Source organism: Pan paniscus, chromosome 2, assembly GCF_029289425.2.
Source record: "Pan paniscus chromosome 2, NHGRI_mPanPan1-v2.0_pri, whole genome shotgun sequence".
Classification (NCBI taxonomy): Eukaryota; Metazoa; Chordata; class Mammalia; order Primates; family Hominidae; genus Pan; species Pan paniscus.
The window spans coordinates 65,080,465-65,104,243 of record NC_085926.1 but is presented as its reverse complement, the minus strand read 5'-3'; the positions used below and the strand labels follow the sequence as shown (position 1 = coordinate 65,104,243).

The following is a 23,779-nucleotide window of genomic DNA, read 5'->3' as shown; positions in this document are numbered from 1 at the left end:
GTGAAATGATTTCAGTAGTCACTGAATCAGAGTGGCTGGAAGACTTTGGAATCTGACAAATTCACACCCTTTTTTATTTACCTGCCACTGTGGCTTACTCTGGGTATTCCCAGGCAACATGGCTGATGTCCGGGTTACTCTGGTAACTGTAAGGAACTGAGAGGCTTTCTTGCTTTGCGTCTTTCTAGCCTGTCCTTCAGGCAGCATCGGCGGCTACCACCACAGGAAGAGCTAGTCTTTGTCAGAGAACTGGGCTCTTTTTTGGCCTTGTAAGAAATCACAGCCATGTTACTGGGACAGCCCCTCTGTCTTTGCCTGCGTCTTGCCAGAAATTCCTGATTGTCAGCAGTTATGCTGTGTTCCTTCCAACTGGACATTCCCATTTAAATGTATTGTCACTGCAGCCAGGGTCATTTGCAGCTTGTTTTTAGCATGGTACCTTTCCCCCATGGGTCTTCTATACCCCTTGTCCACTCTCATGTTGGTCCTGAGAAAGTTACCCTTTTTCACTCTGATGTTTAACACACACTCTCAGGGATTACGGTGTTTACAATGTCACTTTCAGCACTGCATTTTTCTTTTAGTTTATTCCTCAATGAATGATAATGCATTTTTTAAAAAATCACTCTTTTTCTTACACAAATAATAATAATGTTAATTTTAGAAAATCAAATAGAAAAAAATTAAAATTGCCTACAATTAAAGTGGCCAGAGATTACTAGCGTCAACATGCTGGTGTCTTCTCTTCCTATTGGCATGCGTTCTATATTTTATGGGTAGAGGTACACATACAGCTATGTAGTTGTGAACACTTATTTTGAAAATTTGGGAAGAAACACAGCACATTTAAAAATTTTGGCCTGGCATGGTGGCTCATACCTGCAATCCCAGCACTTTGCGAGGGCTATGTGGGAAGATCGCTTGAGGCCAGGAGCTTGAGACCAGCTTGGGCAACATAGGAAGACTCTGTGTCTACAAAATATTTAAAAGTTAGCTGGATGTGGTGATGTGAACCTGTGGTCCCAGCTAGTCAGGGGGCTGAGGAGGGAGGATTGCTTAAGCCTGGGAGGTTCAGGCTACAGTGAGACATGATTGTACCACTGTACTCCAGTCTGGGTGACAGAGCAAGACCCTGTCTCTCAAAAAAACAAAAAACAAAACAAAACAAAACAAAAACAAACAAACAAACAAAACCCCGAATCCCCCAAACTGGCTGTGGTTTTAGCTGGTCTTTCAAGGAAGATGAATACATTTCTGTTTGAGGTAATTGTTGTTTTGTTCAGGCCAACACTTATGTTTCCCTTGATAAAAAGCTATAATGTGTATATATTATAGTATACAAATATTAGTGTAGAATTTGAGAAATTCTTACATATGTATTAACCACAACCAAGATCAAGATATAGAATATATTCAGACCCTATCCCTAGAAGATTCCCTCATGACCCTTCCCAGTCAGTAACCCCTTTTCCCTAAGAGGAAACCACTGTTATAACTTCTATCACCATAGATTAGTTTTGTTAGCTCTTGAACTTCAGGTACATGGAATCACACATTCTTTTGTGTCTGATGCTTTTGCTTAATATTGTGTCTGTGAAAGTCACCCATGTTGTTGAGCTTAATGGTAGCCCTTTTTTTTATTACTGCATAGTATTCCTTGTCTCAGTATACTACAGTTTATTTTATTGATGGAGATTTGAATTGTTTCCTGTTTTAGGCTCTTACGAGCAAGAATGACGTTCTAAGGCTGAGGCCTTTGCTGTGATTGCATCGTCTCCCAACTTCTTCCTCTGGCCTTCCCTTTCCCCACCACTGTCAATCTTGAAGAACTCCCTAATAATCTTTTCTCATGCTAATAATCTCCATCTCACAGTCTACTTCTTGACCTGACCTGCAACAACAGCCCTGATGGATTTATTTTATCAAATTGGCTATGGTGTTTTACTTTGCTCTAAGACTTAGAAATTCTGAACCTTACAAGTCAAGTTTTCATAAGGCCCTGAACACAAAAGAGATAAAAACTGGCATGCTAGGTGCACTGTCAGAGTGAATGTCATAATCAAAGGTGATTTTCCAAACATGAATGAACATTTTGTAGGTTTCTAGGCAAAAATTTCATGTAAAATGAGAAAAGTGGTGTATTAGGAGGTATAATCTGGCTTTGTATGTACGAAATGAATTGGAGAAGAAACCTGTTAGAGAAGTACAATTGTTCCAACATAAGGAAACAATAAGAAAGAAGGGATGCGAGAGCCTTTGTGGAGAGAGGAGGAACAGGTTGAGGGCACTGTGGCTGTGTGTGGGATTGTCAATGTGGAAAGTGGAGAAGTTAATGATAACACCAATGCTCTGAATCCAGATGGCCAATGTAGCATTTCTCATTCCATTCATTTGAGCTTTGGGGAAGAAGAAAAGAGTGTAAAGGAGCAAGCTTTTGAAAAATATAGATGTCAGGAGGAAATACTGGTGTGTGGTTAAGGAGATGCAGAGTTCAGTTTTAGAGCTGGTGGAATGATAAGAAAAGGATGCATCAAAGAATAGGAGAGGTGAGCCTTTTGTGTAAGGAAGGAATTAAAACAAAAGAGATAAAGATTGGGGCAGCAGGGTTATATCTTGTATTAGTTATCTATTGCTGTACAACCAATTACCCTAAAATGTAGCAACTTAAAATGACTACATATTTACGATTTCACAGATTCTGTGGATCAGGAAACCAGGTGCCACGTATAGCTGGGTCCTCTAGCTTTGGGTCTCTCACAGGGCTGTAGTCATCTCAAGGCTTGCCTGGGGAGGATTCGCTTCTAAGAACACTCATGTGTTTGTTGGCAGGCTTCCAATCCTTGTGGGTTGTTGGAGTGAGTTTCAGCTCCTCATAAGCTGTGAACCACCCTTGGTTTCTTGCCACGTGGGCATCTCCATCGGGCAACTCACAACATGGCAGCAAGCAAGCAAGAAGGTAAGAGAGACTGCCAGCAACAGAGACAGAAAGCCAGCGAGATGCAGGTAAGACTGCAACCACATCATGGAAATGACATCTCATCACCTGTGCTATGTTCCGTTTGTTAAAACTGAGTCAGTAGGTTCTGTGCACAAAGGAAGGGGATTCCACAGGTGCCTGCGTACCAGGAGGCAGAGGTCGCTAGGAGCCCTGTCAGAGCTGCCGACCACATCTACATAAAGTAATATTCAAGGACATGGTGCTACTTCACTATGGAAAAGCTCTCTAAGCATTTTTTGCCTCCTACAGCCTTGCTGTTAGAAACTTCCATAAAGTATTAGAAATGTTTTCCTTCGATAGAAGACCATATGTCAGTGGAGATGTTTTTGTCATTTACTAATGCACTCAGTAACTTGATTTGAAAAGTGAACTGTGCAATACTGTATAATTTCAAATGCTTTTCTAGCAAAAATGTATTACCTTTAATTAGACTGATTTAAAGCTGTTAAGATTCTTGTCAGAAATAATTTTTAAGTGGATGTGTCAAGATAACAGCAGTTGCCAAGTGAAGAAAATGGTAATTTGTGCATGTGCTGTCTGGCTTATGAGCAACTGGGTCTTTAAATACTAGCTGAGTGTTTGTGCTTACAATCCCTTTTATAGCAGCCACTCTGGCAGTTAAGGATTCAAACTGTTGAAGTGCTATTTTTTGTGGTAAATATTTGTCCTATGACTACGGAATTAAATTTGGTTCCTGCCCTGTAATACAGACAAAAGCACCACTAAGAAGGGAATGCATTTAAGCAATTCAATTTACCAATTGGTCCAGCACAGAACATAAGCAAAGCATTCTGGGTGATTACAGTGGAATAATGATAATCATAAAGACCATTCTTTGATGAAAGCAAACCAGGTGACTTGAAGCATTTGAAAAAACTTGAATTCTATCTTGCAATCTTTTTAGGTTATTCATTTCTTTAGCAAGCTTTTGTTATTGGGCAGTGGAAAGGCGGGCTTTTTCTTGACTTTGTGGCGGGGTTTCTTAGTAGTGGCACTATTGACTTTGGGGACGTATAATTCTTTGTTGAAGGCAGGGGTTCTGTCCTGTGCACTGTAAGTTGTTTAGCACCATTTCTGGCTTCAACCCTCTGGATGCCAGTAGCTCTGTTCTTCCCCACCCCAACCCCAGTTTTGATAATTAAATATATTTCCAGACAATGCCAGACGTACTCAAAGGTAGGGGGAAGAAGGGAAAATCACCATGCTATGGGAATCAACACAGCTTTTTGATATGGTTTGGCTTTGTGCCCCCACTGAAATCTTATCCTGAATTTGTAATCTCCAGGTGTTGAGGAAGAGACTTGGTGGGAAGTTATTGGATTATGGGGGCTGTTGCTTTCATGCTGTTCTCGTGATAGTGGGTAGATTCTCACGAGATCTGATGGTTTTATAAATGGTAGTTTTTCCTGAGAAGCTCTCACAGGCTCTTCTCTCTCCTGCCACCATGTGAAGAAGGTCCTTGCTTCCCCTTCCATCATGATTGTGTTTCTTGGGGCTTCCTCAGCCATGTGGGACTGTGAGTCAGTTAAACTTCTTTTCTTTATAAATTACTCAGTCTTGGGCAGTTCTTTATAGCAGTGTGAGAACGGACTAATACACTTTTGGCTTAGGAAATTCTAAATTAACAGGATTTAATATGTTAAATTTATAAATATTTTGTCTTTTCTGTTAGTCCTCCAAAGCATCCACATGCTATATAAGATTATATATTCTCTTATTGATTCAGTTAATAGGCATTTGTTAAGTGCTTACTACCTGCAAAAGACGTTACCCAGGTATTAGGGAGATAAGGAGAAAAACAGATATAGATTTTTGTTTTGTCCTGAAGAAGCTTGAGATGTGTGGCAGTGGCGCAGGGACTTAGGTCATTCATACACATAACAGTAATACAAGTAGAAAGCACCAAGTTTGACCAAAGAGCTAAAATTTTCTGAAATGTAGATTTCAGAAATAATCTAATGTAATTATTTATAATGTAAATTATTTCCTTCTATTTCAGAAATTTCAGAAATAATGTAAATAGAAGGAAAGGAACTTCTATTTTTCTCTTGCAGACAAGTGGTGGGTTAAAAGCTCAACCCTGAGCTGAATTTAATAGGGTGAGGTTGACCTGTAGTTTAGGCATATGAGAGTAGGTTTTGGGTTGGGACTGAAACTCCGGAATATAACATCAAGTCTAATGGGGCAAGGCAGGGAGATGGAAACCCAGCCTGAAGCCCATGGTTCTCAATTACAAGTAGCAAAATGGAGGCAGCACATTCAAGGGGACCAACAGAGACAGGCACTGGAGAAGGTCCCAGAAACACAGACAGCACCTGGTGCCTTTGGTAGGAAAACTGCTCATAGCTCCCTGGAACAATGAGAGATGTAAAAGGACTACACTAGTTTGATGAAAAGAGAGGCCTTTCAGTGGAACCAAAATGATTATTCTCCAATGTATAGTGCTCAGAAACTCAGCAGTGGTGTATGGAGAGCAAGTCCAAACCAAATAGAGGCCGCAGAAGATGAGATATCAAAAGGTTCTCTTTCCAAGTACCTACCACAGGCTGGCTGCTTGCCCAACATCTCCATCAGTAGAGTTTTGACGTTTGAGCCAGCTTTCTGAAAAAAAGCAAAAATTCTCCCGGAGATGGTATTAGTAGCCACAAATCTCTTGGTGGTACAATTCTTGAAGTATATTCCTAAGACTTTTAATGGGTGTTATTGTGAAGAGTTCTATTCACAAATGTGTTTCTGGAATGACAGGTAAAACAAGAGAAACATCTGCCTTCACTGTAAAAATTGTCAGTCTTTCAGGTACACTATAAACCTCAAATCAAGGGATATGATGGGAAGCCTTTCCCAGATTTATTTGACTACAAAGCTATTTCACTGTGTAGCATCTGTGCTTTGGTAACCCCGCCTTGTTGTGAATGAGTTTGTGAAATAAGTGGCTTTTGCCAACTCTCTGAACTTTAAGTGAATAGGGAGATTGCAGGGAAAATACACCAGCATGTGAGTATGCACAGACCCCTCCCTCCCTCACCTGCTATGAAAAACCTGACTTTGCCTGCCTGGCCCACCATTTCTCCTGCTCCACCTAATAGGTCGCTGGCTTGATCACCATCTTCTTGGTTTTTATTATTACAATCACTGTAAGTGGTGAGGTCTGGAGATTCTAGCTCATTATTCTAGAAAGGTCAAAGAGTAAATGGTAGGAGAAAATAAATAGAACTATTTAAGGGGAAATTAAAAGTGGGACTGTTTGGAGGGGGCGGTTGTCAGTATCTGAGCAGGCAGGTGAGTGGCCTTGAGAGCAGCCTTTGTGCATCTTGGAACTTTTGAAAGGAGGAATGGTTGGTAATTGAATGTTTTTTTGAGCTCTACAAAAGTAATTCTGAAGTTTTTTTTAAAACCAAACTGTAGTAAACACAAAGTGTTTTTTATTTACTTATGACTTCTAGGATGGATTTCTTTAAATGTGAGAATGAGATCAAGTGGGATTTTAAGGCAGGATTTAAAAGGTCTATGTTTATAAGAATTATTCCAGAAAATATTTAATGGGAAGCAGAGGTCATGGGTTAAAGTGAAAGAGGGTCAGAGGATGTGTGTATTCTGGTAATAAAGACAGAATAGGATGATATGGTAAATAACTGTCATTTTCTTGTCTTTTCTACTTACCTCTCAGAATAACAAGCACCCTATTTCTAGGAACAGCTCTTCCACTCCATGTGGTTCTGAGGAGCTGCCAATCACAGGACATGGCCCTGCAGCCGTAGGAATGGACATAAAAAGTAGGCCTGGCCAATCATAGTAACTGGTTTCCATGGCCACAGGGATGAGCACATGACCCAATTTAGGCCAACCAGAGTCCTTCCCTGCAGTTTCATAGAGAGAGATAATGGAATAGAGAAGCTCTGGTGTTACTAAGCAGGAAATGAAAGCCCAGAGTTGTCTGCATCCACACCTCTTTTACCATTTCCTCATTCAACCTGGCCACGAGGAAGAAGCCAATCTATAGAAAAGGAAGAAGACAACATGTGGAACCTGAGCTTGGAGATGGAGGGAGATGGTAAAATGTAATCACATTGTCTAAGTCACTGGGCTTCCTGAGGCCAGCTTACTCCTGGACTTCCCTGCTATTTGAACCCATCATTCCAGTTTGGCTTAACTCAGTAAGTTTAGTTTCTGACACTTGTAACCAAAGGAGTCCGGGTGAATCAATGTTCTGAGTGCCTTGAGGACAGAAAGCTGTCAGTGGCTGCAATGAGGAAGAAAGGCCACGCTGATGGGGTGAGAAGGTGTTGCTGTCAACTTCCCATGAGCCCTGTTTGCTTAGAGCAGGTCCTCATGGTATAAAGAGGGAGTGGGAATCATATAGGGGTGAGAACTGAGAAATTAATGTCCTCTTTTGCCTTGAGTTGGCTGCCTTCCTGGGGTGATGTGGCAAGAAGAGTTGGGTTCCTTGAATGGTAGTTTGGTTTTGTGTTACCAAAATTTATGCTATAAATATTGATCTGTTTTCTCTCTTATCTGTTTCATCGCTGTAGTTGCTATGCTACACTTCAGTTAAAAAATACATGTCCACAATTTTTATTTGTTGCTTGTTTTAATTATTTCTTTGTGGTTAGATGAGGCTGTATATGCAAAGAAACATGTGATGCTTCTTTATGGTCATCTGGCATGGTCTACAGACATGATGAAATGAGGCACAGTCTAGCCACATTGGCTGAGTGTGATGATTCATAACACCAATGCAGGGAGGCGTGTTTTACTACATTGGCCTCTATAGTTTCTCCTCAAACACACCCCCCATGTATTTCCTTCAGAAATTCAATTCATGCTGCACAAATTAATGTCTCATTTTTCTGTCTTTATGAAAGGCAATAACTTAGATGATACGCTTTGAAGTAGGAAGCATTGGAGTTCTTGAAAGAAAAGACAGACACCGTATTGATTTTTCACTGTGAACCAAAAATGCAAATAAGAGCACTATATGTTTTCTTTTTCTTGTTATTTATGTATTTTTTTCTTTTCTTTTTTTTTTTTTATTTTGAGAAGGAGTCTCGCTCTGTTGCCCAGGCTGGAGTGCAGTGGTGTGATCTTGGTTCACTGCAAACTCTGCCTACCGGGTTCATGCCATTCTCCTGCCTCAGCCTCCAGAGCAGCTGGGACCACAGGCACCCGCCACCACGTCTGGCCAATCTCTTGCATTTTTTAATAGAGATGGGGTTTCACTATGTTAGCCAGGATGGTCTCGATCTCCTGACCTTGTGATCTGCATGCCTCGGCCTCCCAAAGTGCTGGGATTACAGGCATGAGCCACCGCACCCGGCCATTATTTTCTTTTTTGTTAAACAAAAAATCCTTTTGCAACTGTCCTGGGTCTTAGACTGTCTCCTCCTCCTCTTCTATTCCTATAGTGTCGATGTAGTATAGACTCAAGCTGGATTAGAAGTCCAATTCTAAAAGTAACTGAACTGGGAAATTCACTTATTCTTTGGTGTATGTACATGGGCATTAGGTGTGGGCCTGGTTTGGTGGGAGAAGATGTGGCAATCAACTTGTGGTCCTAGTCAGTAAACCCGCATAACTTGGCAGCAGAGCTAGGGAACTTCTTATGATAATCCAAGACTTCTCCCTAGATAAAAGGGCATTAGGCTATATGTACTGGGGGGAGTATTAAATGTTAACTGATTTTTAAATAGTTAATGCTATTCTGCATTTGTTGAAGAAACTCAGGATGTGTAGCCAAGTGAATGGAAAGGCGTGTGGTGAAAGTGATGATGATGATGATGGCTAATACTTACTGAACACTTACTACATTTAGGGCACTGTTAGGAGTACTCTGCACCTGTTCTCACTTAATTGCTACAACTTCATCAGGTTACCCATTTCTCAGATGAGGAAACTGAGGCTTTGACATTGACTCACACAGCCAGTGTGCATGGACCCATATCTCCATGACTTCTGATCCCAAGTTATAAAGGAGCTGATTGGGACTCAGCTAGGGAATGATAATTTGATGTGCTTGTCAAGAGAATGGCTATTCTGCCAGGCTATTCCTGGGCATGTTCAAGCCTAGGTTGGAGGACTATTGTCAGGGAAGTTGTGAAGGGAATTCTCATACATTGGGTAAAGAGATGAGGGTGCAGACTGAGAGGGGAAATGCGGCATGTTGGGGAGTGACCCGAGCAGAGGTTGGACAAGTAAGCCGGGGTCATATGTTATTATAAGGATTTGTTATTTTAATCCTAAAGGCCTTGGGAAGCATTTGAAAGGCTTAAAGCCAAGAGGAACTTACATTTTTTGTAAGATTAAATTGGCTTCACTTTAAAAAACAGATCCAAATGGTTGGCCGGGTGTAGCAGGACCTTTTAGGAGGTCATTCCACTTATACCATTGACATGGGAGAGCTAATGATGGCTTGAACTAAGCCACTTGATTAAAAGAAATTAACCAATTTAGACAATATCATCCCCAAATGTCTAGTCCGCCAAACTCTCATTCATTCCTCCTGCGTTGTAAATTCTCTCCATTGCTCATCACTTTCAGCTGGTCAAGAAAACTTGGGGCGGTTTCTAAAGAAGCCATTCAGCAAATATTGACAGGCAGGGAGGATTAGGGCAAATAAGTGATTTATTTAACCCTGTCCTTGGATGCACAGAAGTTTGTGGGTGACAGGATTATTATCTCTTTAAAGAAGATGGAGAAAAGCAGATACCAAGGGCTAGGTTTGCTGTAGGGAAGAGGTGGAAGAATTGAAGTTACCATTTGTTCCCAAGTCAGGCATCTCAGGGAAGTAGAAAAAGCTATGAACTGAGAATCAGTAGATTCTTCTTTTTAAATTATGGGACCTTGGCCATGTCACTTAACTTCCTCAGTTGCTTTATCTAGAAAGTAGACATTCCTGCCCCGTGTTTCTTATAGGATTACTGGAAGGATTCAATAAAATGGCACATATGGAAATTCTTAAAAAGTCACAAATCATTCTATACACACTAATTGTCATGTTCAGTCATCGAGGTAAGAGGCACTTTACGGGTGCAAAGGGCAACTTTACTGAGAAAGCATGCTCATGTTTTAAAATCTCAGTTTTCTCAGGATCTGAGTATCATTCCTAGTATCTGATTATACTTTCCACTATAAATTGCTACTTAACTTGCACTTCTGTTTTGGGGAAGCAGTGCTATCCAGTGTTAAGAACATGAGCTTTAGAGTCATACAGATATAGAGTTAATTTTCTGCTCTGCAATTTGACATCTTTTTAATATTTAACTTCTCCAACTCGGTTTTCTCTTCTGCAAAATGGGTCTATAAATAGAATGAACTTTATAAGCCTGGTTTGAGGATTAAAAGAAATATTACATGTAAAGTTGTTAACACAGTCGTTAGCCCATGTTAAGAGCTCATCACATGTTAATCATTATTTCTATATCCTTTAAAGTTTTCAGGGTACTTTCTAGCTCCATTTGCTAATTTAATTTTTCTTAACATTACCAATAGGGGGCTGATTATTATCCATCTTCCTTCATTTGTCCACTTAGGTAGGTCTTGCATGGACTACATGAAGGGTCTTCCACCTCCCTCCCCCTAAAAATTCCTTGGGAAATTACCTAGGAGAAAGAACCAAATCCAAAAGAGGCAGAGACAGCTGATATTTCTAAGGGATAGTGAGAGTAAATGACGTTAGGCCAGTTCAAATTATTGACGTCCCCAGGGCCACTGAGCACCCAGAACTATAGTGAAGTTCCCAGCAGTCCTTGCATCATCAGTGGTGTTCCCTCGTTGCAGACCCATGGGAGAGCACGTAGGTGCCATGTTCCTAACGTGATGCTGACGCACAGCTTTGCAAGTTTCCAACCAGTTACCGGGAGGCAGTGGGCTCTGGGCCAAGCTGGGACTCATGACATCACAGAGGAATCTCGGCACTTGAATAGCTGACAGTGTCTGCCTTTGCCAGCTATGCACTGGAAGTTGGAAGGGAATTTGGCCTCCAGAAAGCACATTTTTACTCCAGCCTGGAGCCTGTCAAAATCAACACGAGACTCTTAGCAACTACAGAGTTATTCTGCTAATTGTTGCCGACACTTAAGAAAGTGAGGAAATGTTAAAGGGCTGCCTCCTTGTCCTGAGTAGCAACCCTGATCCTCTCTAAGCAGATGGACCAATAATTATTCCCATCAATAAGGGGCAAATGCACAGCTCTGCCTTCTGGTATCTGACCTAGGGGTTCTCTGTGTTGTTTGCCAAAGCCGAGGATGAGAATAGAACAAAAACTGTAGGGGGAGCTATTTTGTTTTGAATGCAGAATGTAATCTGCCTTTTTGAGTAAGCAAAATATTAAAATTCTGAGTCTCTTTTGGAGAAAAATTTTACTTTCTGGGGTGTTAAGGAAACGCTATAGAAATAAGCCTTGTTCACAAGATAAGAAACATCATATAATATGCATCAATATGAATCTAAATTAGAAAATGAATTCCCCCAGTTATTTCAAGTGATATATGGGCATTTGGTGGTTGAAGTGGTAAGAAAAACAGACTTGGGTTCGGATCCCAGCTCAGCTGTTACTAGCTGAGTGGCCTCGAGCAAATTGCCTCATAGCTCTGTAATATGGAAGTAGACTGCCTTGCCACACCCAGAGTTCTTATTTGGATTTAATTTTACAATGCATTTAAAGCTTGACAAGTAGCAATTGTTCAAAGAATGATTTTTTCCCACCTCCCTTATTTCTCTCAAGTGTGAAATATCATACCCATTCATATCTATCTATGAATTATGGCCAGGTGTGGTGGCTCATGCCTGTAATCCCAGTGCTTTGGGAGGCCGAGGAGAGAGGATCATGTGAGAGGCCAGGAGTTCAAGGCTGCAGTGAGCTATGATTGCAGAACTGCACTCCAGCCTGGGCAATAGAACAAGACCCTATCTCACACAGAACAAAACGAAGGAAATAATTTTGCTTCTCTGATTGGCTTCCTGCTTTTTTTTTTTTTTTTCTGAGACAGAGTCTTGCTCTGTCACCCAGGCTAGAGTGCAGTGGCACCATCTTGGCTCACTGCAATCTCCACCTCCTGGGTTCAAGCAATTCTCCTGCCTCAGCCTCCTGAGTAACTGGGATTACAGGCGCCTGCCACCACGCACATCTAATTTTTGTACTTTTAGTAGAGACAGGGTTTTACCATGTTGGCCAGGCTGGTCTTGAACTCCTGACCTTGTCATCTGCCCGCCTCGGCCTCCCAAAGTGCTGGGATTATAGGCGTGAGCCACCTCACCCGGCTGGCTTCCTGCTTTTTCTATGGACAATGTGATTAGGTATATAAAACAGGGTTTGTAGTCACAATGAGTTCTACCGTGAGGCTGAGTATCCTGCAGTTATTTCTTTGATAGGATGGTTTGAGGATGAAGCCTCTGCAGAACAGTGTTTGATGCTGCTGGACAATGTATTTGTGCCCAAGCCCATGTCAGGATGAAAATCAAGACAGAATGGCATTTGCTTCTTTGGAGAGGCCTGGGTAGTGACTTGAAAAGGATCCTGGAACAAAAGTATATTTCCTGGCATACCAAGGATCTATAGTTGTGGCAGCTCAGGGACTGCTCTGTTCCTTAACCAGACATAATATTCTTCTCAGGTTAAGCCTCCGTCAGAACCCAGAAGGCCACGAGGTACAGCAAGCCAAAATCTCAACTTCCAGTGAAACAAGAATTGCCTTTGGAATCTGTTTTCTAAATCACAAATGGGGGTTACTACGAGGCTAAGAAAACTATTAATATTAGTAGTTAACCAATAAATGGAAACAAGAGAGGAAAAACAATACAGATCTGTGAAAGACCAGCAACATATCACAGGGGAAAACATTTTGCTGCTTCTTCCTCCTTCTGCTGTGCTGGGCCGGGATCTCTTAATGAGGAGCCATATCCTCTCAGGATATTACCTCAGAGACTATCAGAAGCCTTGCTCAGAGGTTGCTCTCTCAGATTTTTTTTCTCCATTCACATTTATACAAGAGAATTCCATATTTGACAGCACACTGCTACTTCCCTTGTTTAACAAAGGCATCTTAATTTTCCATGACGGTAACATTTAAGTTACCATAAGTTCAGTCTTAAAATAATTGTTACACTTAACGGGTATTCTTAGAATAAGGCCGGAAGGAAACAGAAACAATCACTCCAATTCCCTCATTTTATAGGTGACAATCTGGGGGCCCAAGTTTAGTGCCTTTTCAAAGCAACACTATGTCTGGGCTCAGGGCTGGGTTGAGAAGTCAGATTTATATTTCCACACTGACGCTCTCTGACTTTGCCTTGTCATCATTTAGGGGTGGGTAGGTAATAGAAAACTTACAAGTGTTAACAGGGGTTTAAGTATAAGAGAATACTACCAAATAGTCCCACTGTGGAAAATCATGATACACAGAATTTTATGAAGGAGGGATATCATGAGGTTTACACAAAAATCGTGAGGGTTACATTTTACAGTTAAAGAAAATGTGGCAAAGAGAAGTTTAGTGACTTGCCCAAGGCAACATAGCTAATTAATGGAGCCAGGATTTGAACTCATTGTATCTGGCATATTTGGTACAAGTTAGAAATTAAGCTGGAGTTGCTTATAGGCATTTATGTTATTCCTTGAGGTTTACTCATCGTACTTCACTGGTCTGGGGTGAAGCTTGCACTTTGGGAGCACATGGAGAAGGCTGGGATTGGGAATTCTGCCTAGCCTGAATGCAGAGAGTTATCCAATGTTGTCTCCATTTCTGTATCACATGAGTGAATAGGTTGGCATAACAGAAAGACCCTAAAGAATTTTGAGATATGTTTGTATTATGGTGGGGACTGTGTTATGCTGGGACTGTTTCCTCTTCTGTCTCTCTGCTTTCTCAGAGACCCTGCCTTAATGCCCCAAAGTGGCAATCTTCACAGCTCCTCTGACTGGACTAGGGGTGGACAAAAAATGACTTCTTTCAGAATCTCTCGCCATGGATTTTGAAATTAGCGTGAGTTTGAATTAGTTTCCTTTGGAGAGATGAGTTGGAAAGTCACACAGACTTGTGATCGGAGGTCACCATCTCAGGGATGCTGTGGTCATTGATGTGTTTTTAATCAGAAAGTAACTGCTTAGAGAGAAACAGGAGTAGATGAATGAATGAATGAATGAATGAATGGGTTCAGTCAAATCCAATGAGGCACAATGAAAATCTTGCTTATGCTTCCTCTTCCCCCAGCTATAAAAAGTACTTGAGCCTTGATTTTTCAGGTGTCACTACAAGCTTTAATGTCTCAGGTCCTGACCATAAAATCAACAGAGGAAGGCAGAGTGGAGATAAGGAGTAAAAATGAGTCCAATGACATCATTTGGATCCTGAATTCATTTGTGCCCTAAGCCAACCTCTACCCTGAACGTTTCTGATAGAGGAGAAAATATCTTCTCTCTCTCAAGTCAATTCAAGTTAAGTTTTCAGCCCCACTCAAGATAAAGAGTTCTGACATATGAACCTCATATCGCCAATACGTTTCTTTGTTTTGCAGGCTGCCCAGCCAAACTTCAAGAAAAAAGGAAAAGAAGTGCTGGGTCAGCTGCCTTTTGATAGTAGTTGTTTCATTTATTATTTTCTGTTTTGTTGTTTTTGTAAAGAACATGTAAGAAACTCTTCAACTGAATTCCACATGGTGCCTAGATCCTAATCCTTCTGAAGCAAAAAATGTTTTTCTGTTCTCTGGGTGGTTCCTGGGATACTGCAGTTCCAAAAGAATAAGACATGGAAAAAGTTGGCCAGAGTTAGAAAAAAAAAAAAAAACCTGAAGAGAGGGAGTAGAAATGATTAAAGCAAAACAAAACAAAAACTGAAAGTGAGTGAAAATGGAATATCCATGAATTAAAAGCAGTACACATGGAAACAGAGCATCTCTCTTTCAAGTTAGAGCCCTGGCATTGAATACATTGACTCATTGGCTACAATCAGCCTTGACTGAGCTCCTTTGTTCACCTCTAAACTAATCACTGTGGCTCCAGGGATGTGATGCTGTAATTGATCAGGCTTGGATCACCTGACCACATGTGGTGCTGTGGAAATGACAAACACCATCCTACTGAGATTATGGAAGGGGCAGTTCCACGTGGAAATCAGGATGCTCAGGATGCAAAAGACAAGTGAATGAAAGTCAGGCAGATAACAACAGAAAATATCCAGACTAGAGTTCCCTCTAAAGTAGCCACTATGTAGAATCCAAAATCCTTTAATGACGTATTTCTAAATGAAACATTTTTGCCTAAGATAAGCATTTCTGTAAGATTTATAAAAAATACAGCTTTTCTCTATGTTGGAAATTTCACACTAACAGGAATAGTTCTGAAACACTGAAAATCTTAGAAACCTGTAGGATATCTGTAATAATACTGAGAAAGTAAGGATTGAATATTATGAGATTGTGAAAATTTCATTTTCAGTTTTTTTGTTATATGTCCTTATTATAGACTCAGGATTTCCTTTGGAGTTCATTAATGTAAATAATTTCAAAATTACATTAATAATTTTTATGAAACTGTAATTTTTGTGAAACTATCAGCCCTGGTCTCTTTGAATTTGTCATATTCTACAACTCTCTCAAAGATGCAGCTATAAAGAAAGAATAAATTGCTTGGGGTGACTAGTTGACCATCCCAGAATGGTTTCTTGAATTGTTTTGGCCCCTTACAAGAAGTTTCTTTAGAAAAACAAAAGTATATATTGTGCTGTTTCAGACTAGGGTTGAAAGTGTGATTTTTCTCATCACACTCTTCATAATCCTTTCAGAGAATTTTGATGCAGAAATAACTTATTAATTTGGAAATCTTCCCTCACACCTAGGAAATACATCTCACTCTGAGATGAATATGGATGGTTACAATAAAAATTAAGTGCATGTACGGTAAATGGGCATTGTTGGATAAATGCAGTGATGGAAGAAAATAAGATGGTGGTCATGCCATTTCTACCTGACTTCCTTTTCTCCAACTTGATGATACTCTACCTTCAGAAACAGGTGAACAGGCCATCCATCATATTCTTTTCTTTGTAGTAACTTTTATTGGTTTGAATTACCATATGTTGTTCACTTGTGCAGTGTTTGAGTTGAAAGAGGCATAACTAAAATTACATCTTCTTTTTTTTTTAAGGAACCTTTGTTCTTAAACACAGGAAGTTGTAAACTCTCCAATAGCAAATTTTATTAACTCATAGGCAATACTATAAATGATGGTACTCTATTGAGTCAATGCCTTCAACATGAATCAGGAGATTAACTTTTGCAGCAAACTGTCAATCTTTACTCCCAAATTATGGTAAGTAGTTAAGTTTTTTTGTTTTGGCTTTGAAGTTGAATGATTCTCTTTGCTCAGTTGTGTCAGTCAGAAAAGGGGATTTTTCTTCTCAGCTGAGCTCTGCATGTTTTTCTTTAACAAATTATCATCTCCCCCCGACCCCCGACTATGCCATTACATTGTTGTTATTAACATTCATCAATTTCTAAATATTTCTCTAAAGTTCTGAGGGATTTGGCAGTTTAAACTGTATGCCATTATTGACAATATTAAATAAAACTTTCTGAAAACCTTTACGCAGGCTTTCATGTGGGTTTCTGTCAGATTTGCAGTAAAATGTCATAAAGTCGTATTTGCATCTTTTTTTGAGAGAGAGAGAAAGAGAGGACAAGAGAGATGGTGTTCTGAGTCACTTGCTGAAGCTTTCTATACACATTTTTAGACCAAAAACCATGGTCTAGGAGAGAAAAAAAAATCAATTTCTTAGAAGCATTCTATGATATCCAGTCAACTGGTATATGAGCCTAAGTGCACATGATAGTTGCCCAAGAAAATTCATTGCTGCTTTATTTGCATCAGCTAAAAAACGAAAACAGAAATAACCTAAATTTGTAAATCAATGAAAAGTTAAATAAACCATGACATAACCTAATGTTATGTAGTATTTGAAGTAGATTTACCTGAACTCACTTAAAATGAGGCTCAGGAAAATATTATTAGGAATAAAAAAGCAATTGCACAACATTTGATATAGTGGAATCATTTTTTCTGTAAAATATATGTGTTCATGTCTTCACATATATGAATGTATACAAACAGTTAACTATAGTTACCTCTGAGTAGTGACTCTGTTGGGTAATGAGTAGGGAGAACTTTGCTGTTATCTTGACATACCCATGTGTTAAAAAAATGATGAACATGTATAACGATTGTAAAATGTACATGCACAAAAGAAAATAGGTTATCAAGCACTTTCATTTTACAAGTGAGAGAATGGAGCATGGAGAAATTAAATGACTTTCTCTGGTAACAGAGCTCAGTAGAGTCAGAATTTGAATTCAGAACTTTAGACTTCAACTTCTGTATGATTATTCCTCTACCAGATCAATCCTCTTTAATGTATCAGAAGAAAAAATTTTAATCATGAATGCCTGCATCTATGAAATACAGTAAAAATAACCCCTCCTGCCCTCAAACCTTGGAATTTAAATTTTAGAAGTTTAGATCTTGCTTTTCCTCAAGATATCTATCTATAAATGCGCTTTTGTATATGACTTGGAATTAAATGTTTCTCTTTAGTTTTCAAATGAGTTTTATTATCATCTGATAAGTAGGCTAACCTTAGTGCAGGGAATAAATATCTTAATTAACTGATGAGTAGTCAAATCAATCTACAAAATTAAGAGGAGGAGGGCAAAGGGGCAGGAGGGAAGGCTGCCTTCTATGCTGCTTTGTGTAATAATCTAATCAACCAACATTAGCAAAAGTCTCCATGGCTCAGCTCTTCCAACAAAGGTGTTCATTGTAGTGATATCCAGGAATCAACCTCACAAAACCATCTATCCAGGTGGGCTTTGAATTGAGCTCTGTTTCTTCTACTTTAACTTGGTCTCATTCATTTCTTCCTCCCTGGCTACCCATAAAAAGTTGCTCTGGAGAAATGCTCTGGCACCTAAACTCACCCTGTGGAGTACTTTATTCATTGTTTTCTTGTAGTCCTCTTTAAATTGCAGACATTCAAACTTATTAAGCTGTGGCATTCTATTTCTATCTGGGGGTGGGATCTGAGTTAACTGAGTGCTGAGGAACAAACATTGTTAGGGATGTAGAAAGGGCATGATCGGAAGAATAGGGAGATTCTGAGCTAAATTTCAATATCAGCTAATATTCAGTATCAGCTTATCATCATCAGTCACCACCAACATCAATCTAGACCTTGTTAACCTCAGAGATACCATTTACTGGGCATTGACTAGGAGCCAGGCAGTAGGGTAGGCATTTTACAGGAACTCAGGCCTCATTACAATCTGTTGGGGGGCAGATACTGTTATTATTCCCATTTGTATATAAGGAGATTAAAGCCAATAAAGCTTGGACTGGTTCAAGGTCACATTGGCTAAGGACTGCATTGCTTGTTTTACAGGAAAATTGTCTTCTCTCAGAATTCAATCTTTGTGAAGGAAAACAAGCCAGGGGACTATAACAAGATACTCAACACAGAAGTGGGATCTTCCAACACTTCTTTCCCCCAGTGGATTCAGCTTGTTAGTATAGAGGGAAACTCTTTGACTTTTTGAAAGTATCTATTGATTTCCTTGTGTGGGCAAATTTACAACTTATATGCTTCAGATGCCATTGAACCATTCACTGCTTTGTTGCTTTTTCATGGGCAGGAAAGATGTTTGTGAAAGGAAGGCCAAGTGGCATCCTCATTTGGCCTCATTTGTGCAATAGATAACTGTGATCCTGGCACTGAGAAGGATGCCCCAAAGACACTTGAAAGATGAAAGGGCCTATCTTGAAATAAGGTTTGCTGGAAGATCACAACCCAAGCATCTAAAATGTTAGTCCAGAAAAAGGATGGCAAAGAACTACAAGAGTCTTCAAATAGGAATTTCTAATTAGAATTTTAACAGCATGAAATTATCCTTGCTCCACCCTTGGAAACTGCCTTTTCTTATAGGAAGTAGATAAAATTTTCCTATCCCTTGGTTATGGACTTCAAAGATATGCAAGGATCAGTTTTTTTTGTTTTTTTTGTTTTTGTTTTTGTTTTTTTTGTCATTTTGCGCAGCTTTGGTATCTGGGTGTTCCTGCTGAATTCTATAGTCCAAATTCTTGTCTACAGCTCAAGGCTGATCTTAATATAAATGGCAGGTTTGTCCTACCTCAGATGCTTATTAAAATGTCATTCAGCAATTAGCTGAATCAAGGAAAGGAACATAGTACGCTTGTATTCTGTCTCAAAGCTTGCCCATATCTAAGCTGAGAATCTCGGTTTGCTCCCATCACATTGAAGCAGCTGTTGGTTAGGGTGCCTAGGTTATAAATATAGAAGGAGCAAGTGCTGTGCTTTGGAGATATCTGAAGGAAAATAACTTCTGCTACCTTCTGCTAACAGCACCAATCAATTTTGGAAGTGATAAGGATAGATTCCCTGGGGGCTATCAGCTGCTCTGTAACACATCCTGAAATATAAGAATTATATTGAAACGTTGCTATTTCATATAGCACTTTACACACATTTTTAGATTTAACCTTGAAAGTTGAATAGAAAGGGCTATCAAGAAAAAAAAAACTTAGCCCCTACAAAATCCATACTGCATAATGTATGTATCGATAATATTGGTGAGACTTTTTCTTCCTCCAGTGAATTAGAGGGAATCCCTGAGATATTGACATCACACTAAAGGGTTAAGTTTTTAGGGCAAGCATGAAAGAGTTTAATTTTTCTTAGCACCTTGCTTCATCTCTGAAAGTTGCCACAACATGCCTCACTTTGGTAGCACAGCTATGTTGACATCATTTGGGTGTAGAAAAAGTAGTAAAAACAGGGAATCTCCCCTTCTCACTCTCATTAGTGAGTATCATGAAGAAACATAGTAATGGATTTGCATGCTTAGTATTCTAAGGACATTACTTCCAATACTATTCGGATCTTAATTAATAGTAAGCAAATAGAAAAGAAACTTATAAAGAATGTGCTGCATCACTTAAAAATATTTCAAGTACTTTAAATTGGCAAACTAATTTTTCTTTGTTTTTTAGAATTGACAACTACTCCATCAATGCCCAGTTCTTATTAAGTGCATTTTCTACTGGCTCAAGTTCTATCTTTGATTGCTCTTTTCAGAATTCTGCAGTAAGAATCTCAATAAATAAATAAATAAATAAATAAATAAATAAATAAATGCATTGGGCTGACTTCTAGAATGGTTGAGTAAGGATCTCTGAAAATTCACTTCTTCATAAAAGAAATGAAGAAATAAGAACACTTGCAAACAAACAAATAAACAAGTAAAACCAACCAACCAACCAAACAGACAAAAAACCTGTCAAAATCAACTTTTGAAGAACTCTAGAAATAACTAAAGGCTTACAACAATCTGAGGAGTGTTTATTTAAGAAAAATATTGAAACTTTGTAAGAACAATGAGATTTATAGCACTTTAAGATTTATAATTCTTTCCTCTTCCCCAGCCACAGTAGCCTTGAAAACCATCAGGATTACAGTTATGATTGCTGTGAAAACCAGTAGCCTATCAGCCACTGGAAGGGAAAAAATAGGTTTGGAGTTTTCCTAAAGCCTGATCTCCAGAGAATTTCCACTATTTGACTTGTCTGAAAGCTTGCTAAAAAGCTCCATTCTCAGGGCTTGTTTTTATTTGACTTGATTCAGAACTCACTCTGTATGAATAGTGTTATCTTCAAAATACTTGTTGAAAACAATTGGCAGCAAATGTTTAATATTACAGCTGTCTGAGGTGCCATTACCAGTTGGGGCTAACAAGAGGTTGACCAACAAACTTAAATGGAAAAACTGAGGAATGAGACATTTGCAGGGGTCTTTGAAGGGCTCTGACATATTCCTGGGACTCTAAAAAGCCACAGAAATTCTATATAAAAAATCATAGTGAATCCACAGAAGAATTATTGGAGTTAATAAAGAAGTTCAGTAAAGTTGCAGGACACAAGGTCAATACACAAAACTCAGTTGTATACACCAGCAATGGACAAATTGAAAATGATATCAAGAAAGAAATTCTCTCTACAATAGCGCAAAAAGGAATAAAATACTTAGGAGGAATAAATTTCACAAAAGAATTGTGAGATTTGGCACTGAAAACTAAAAACCATTTCAGTGAAGTTAAGAAATACCTAAATAAGTGGGAAGACATTCCATGTTTATAGATTGTAAGAATTAATACTGTTAAAATGGCAATACTCCCCAAATTGGTCTACATATTCAATGCAATCTCTTTCAAATCCAAGCTGCCCTTCTTTGCATAAATGGAAAAGCAAATCCTGAAGTTCATGTGGAAATGCAAGGGGCCCAGAATAACCAAACCAATCTTGAAAAAGCAGAACGAAGTTGTAGGCTTTGCACTTTCTGATTTCAAATCTTCCTATGAATTTATATTAATCGAGATGATATAGTACTGCCATAAAGATAGACAAATAAGACAAGTACATGAAAAATGTAGAATCAAAGGCCTAGGAAAAAACCCTAGCATTTATAATTAATTGATTTTTGCCAAGAGTGCCAATTTAATAAGAAAAGCAGTCTTTTCATCAAATGATGCTGAGACAACTGGATACCCACATGCAATAGAATGAAGTTGTTCTCCCTACTTCACTGATATACAAAAATTAATTTGCAACAGATCATAAATTTAAATGTAAGAACCAAAATTAATTTTTTGTGACATTGGATTAGATATGGTTTCTTAGAAATAACACCAATGGCATAAGCAACAGAAAAAGAAATTGGATGCAATCAAAATTAAAAACTTTTATGCTTCAAAGGACACCATCAATAAAATTAAAAGACAACCCAGATAATGGAGAATATATTTTCAAATCACATATATGATAAGGGTCTAGTATCTAGAATATTTAAAGAACTTTTTACAACTCAACAATAAAAAGAAACATCTAATTTAAAAATGGAAAAAGGATTTGAATAGACCTTCCTCCAAAAAAGATATATAAATAGCCAATAAGCACATTAAAAGATGTTCCACATCATTATTCATTAGGGAAATGTAAGTCAATGCCACATGAGATATCATTTCACATTTATTAGGATGGCTATATCAAAAAGACAAAAATAACAAGTGTTGTGAGGATGTGGAGAAATTGGAACTCTCATACATTGCTGGTGGGAATGCAAAATGGTACAACCATTTTGAGGACAGTTTGGAAGTTCCTCAAAAATTCAAGATAGAGGTACCATATGACCCAGAAATTCCAACTTTAGGTATAGACCCTAAAGAATTAAAAACATATGTTCACATAAAAACTTTTGCATGAATGTTCATAGAATTAGTAACAGCCAAAAGGTGGAAACAACACAAATGTCCCTCAATTGATGAATGGATACACAAAATATGGTATGAACATACAATAGTATTATTTAGCCAAACAAAGAAGTAAATACTTCTATCTTCTACAACATGGATGAATCTTGAATAAGGGAAAGGAGTCCTTCATAAAAGGCTGCATATTGTAGCATTCCGTTTATATGAATTGTCCAGAATCGGCTAATTTATAGAGACAGAGAGATGGGTTAGTTGTTGCTAGGGGCTGGATGAAGGAGGAGGTGGGGAATGGCTGCTAACAGGCATGGGGATTCTTTTTGGGATAATGACAATGTTCTGGAATTAGATAGTGGTGATGTTGCACACCTTTGTGAATATGCTGAAAACACAGAATTGTATACTTTAACAAGATGGATTTTATGGTATGTGCATTATATCTCAGCAAAGCCGTTATTAAATGAAAAAAAAAAAATGAAGGCATTCCCCCAGCTGTTCTCAGGACTTTGTGGATGAATGACTCAGCAGAACTCAGTACTTTTTTATTTTATGTTATTTTATTTATTTATTTATTTATTTTGAGGCAGAGTCTCGCTCTGTCGCCCAGGCTGGAGTGCAGTGGCACGAACTCAGCTCCCTGCAGCCTTGGCCTCCTGGGTTCAAGCTATTATCCTGCCTCAGCCTCCTGAGTAGCTGAGATTACAGGCACCCGCCACCACAACTGGCTAATTTTTGTATTTTTAGTAGAGACAGGGTTTCGCCATGTTGGCCAGGCTGGTCTGGAATTTTTGACCTCAGATGATCCGCCTGTCTTGGCCCCCCAAAGTGCTGGGATTACAGGCGTGAGCCACTGCACCTGGCCATTTCTTTTATTTTTTAAAAAGCAAGACTATTTTGCCACACAGAAAACATATATTAAACAAAATATATTAATCACATATCACTGTTATAATCTAGATAAATAAATAGACTTCTTCACAGACACCATATGGAGATGGGATTCACCTACAAATATAGTCAAAATACTGTTGTAATTTCACATTGAGCTTGGGTTGGCAGAGAAAAAAAGAAGGAGAAGTTAGGGAGAATAATTCAGGCCTGATGATTATCCTCTTGATCAACAACAAAAAGCCTGTCTTAGATTCTTAACCATCTAGTCTGGTTCTCTCTACTGATTATCTTCAACAGATAATAGTTTGTCTGCCAAGTACTGGTAATTATTTTAGATTGTGAGATTTCACTGTGATTAAGCGAGTTAAAATCTGTCTCCCTGGCATCCTAAATAAATCCTATACCTCTCAGAGTTTAAGCAATCTTTTTTTCTTAAGATGGAGAATGGTTAAAAAGAGATTGCTCTCTCCTTGTAAAAAACAACAACCCTACCCCCCGCCCCCACCGCCACCACCAAACACACACACACAAACCCCTCTGACTCTTCTAGCTAGTGTCACAATAAAAGATGAC

The 23,779-nt window shown here is 39.0% G+C and overlaps 2 long non-coding RNA genes across 2 annotated transcripts in view; one reads left to right on the top strand and one right to left on the bottom strand.

The window, feature by feature from the left end:
- The window catches only part of LOC129397409 (uncharacterized), a 58,620-nt gene that overhangs the window by 11,524 nt on the left and 23,317 nt on the right, over positions 1–23,779 (bottom strand). The gene's annotated exons all lie outside the window — the stretch shown is intronic.
- Positions 2,834–23,779, top strand: part of LOC117979684 (uncharacterized) — a 149,065-nt gene continuing 128,119 nt past the window's right edge. The window contains exon 1 of the long non-coding RNA XR_004670592.2: positions 2,834–3,003. This is a non-coding gene — a long non-coding RNA (uncharacterized LOC117979684). The remainder of the gene's footprint in view (positions 3,004–23,779) is intronic.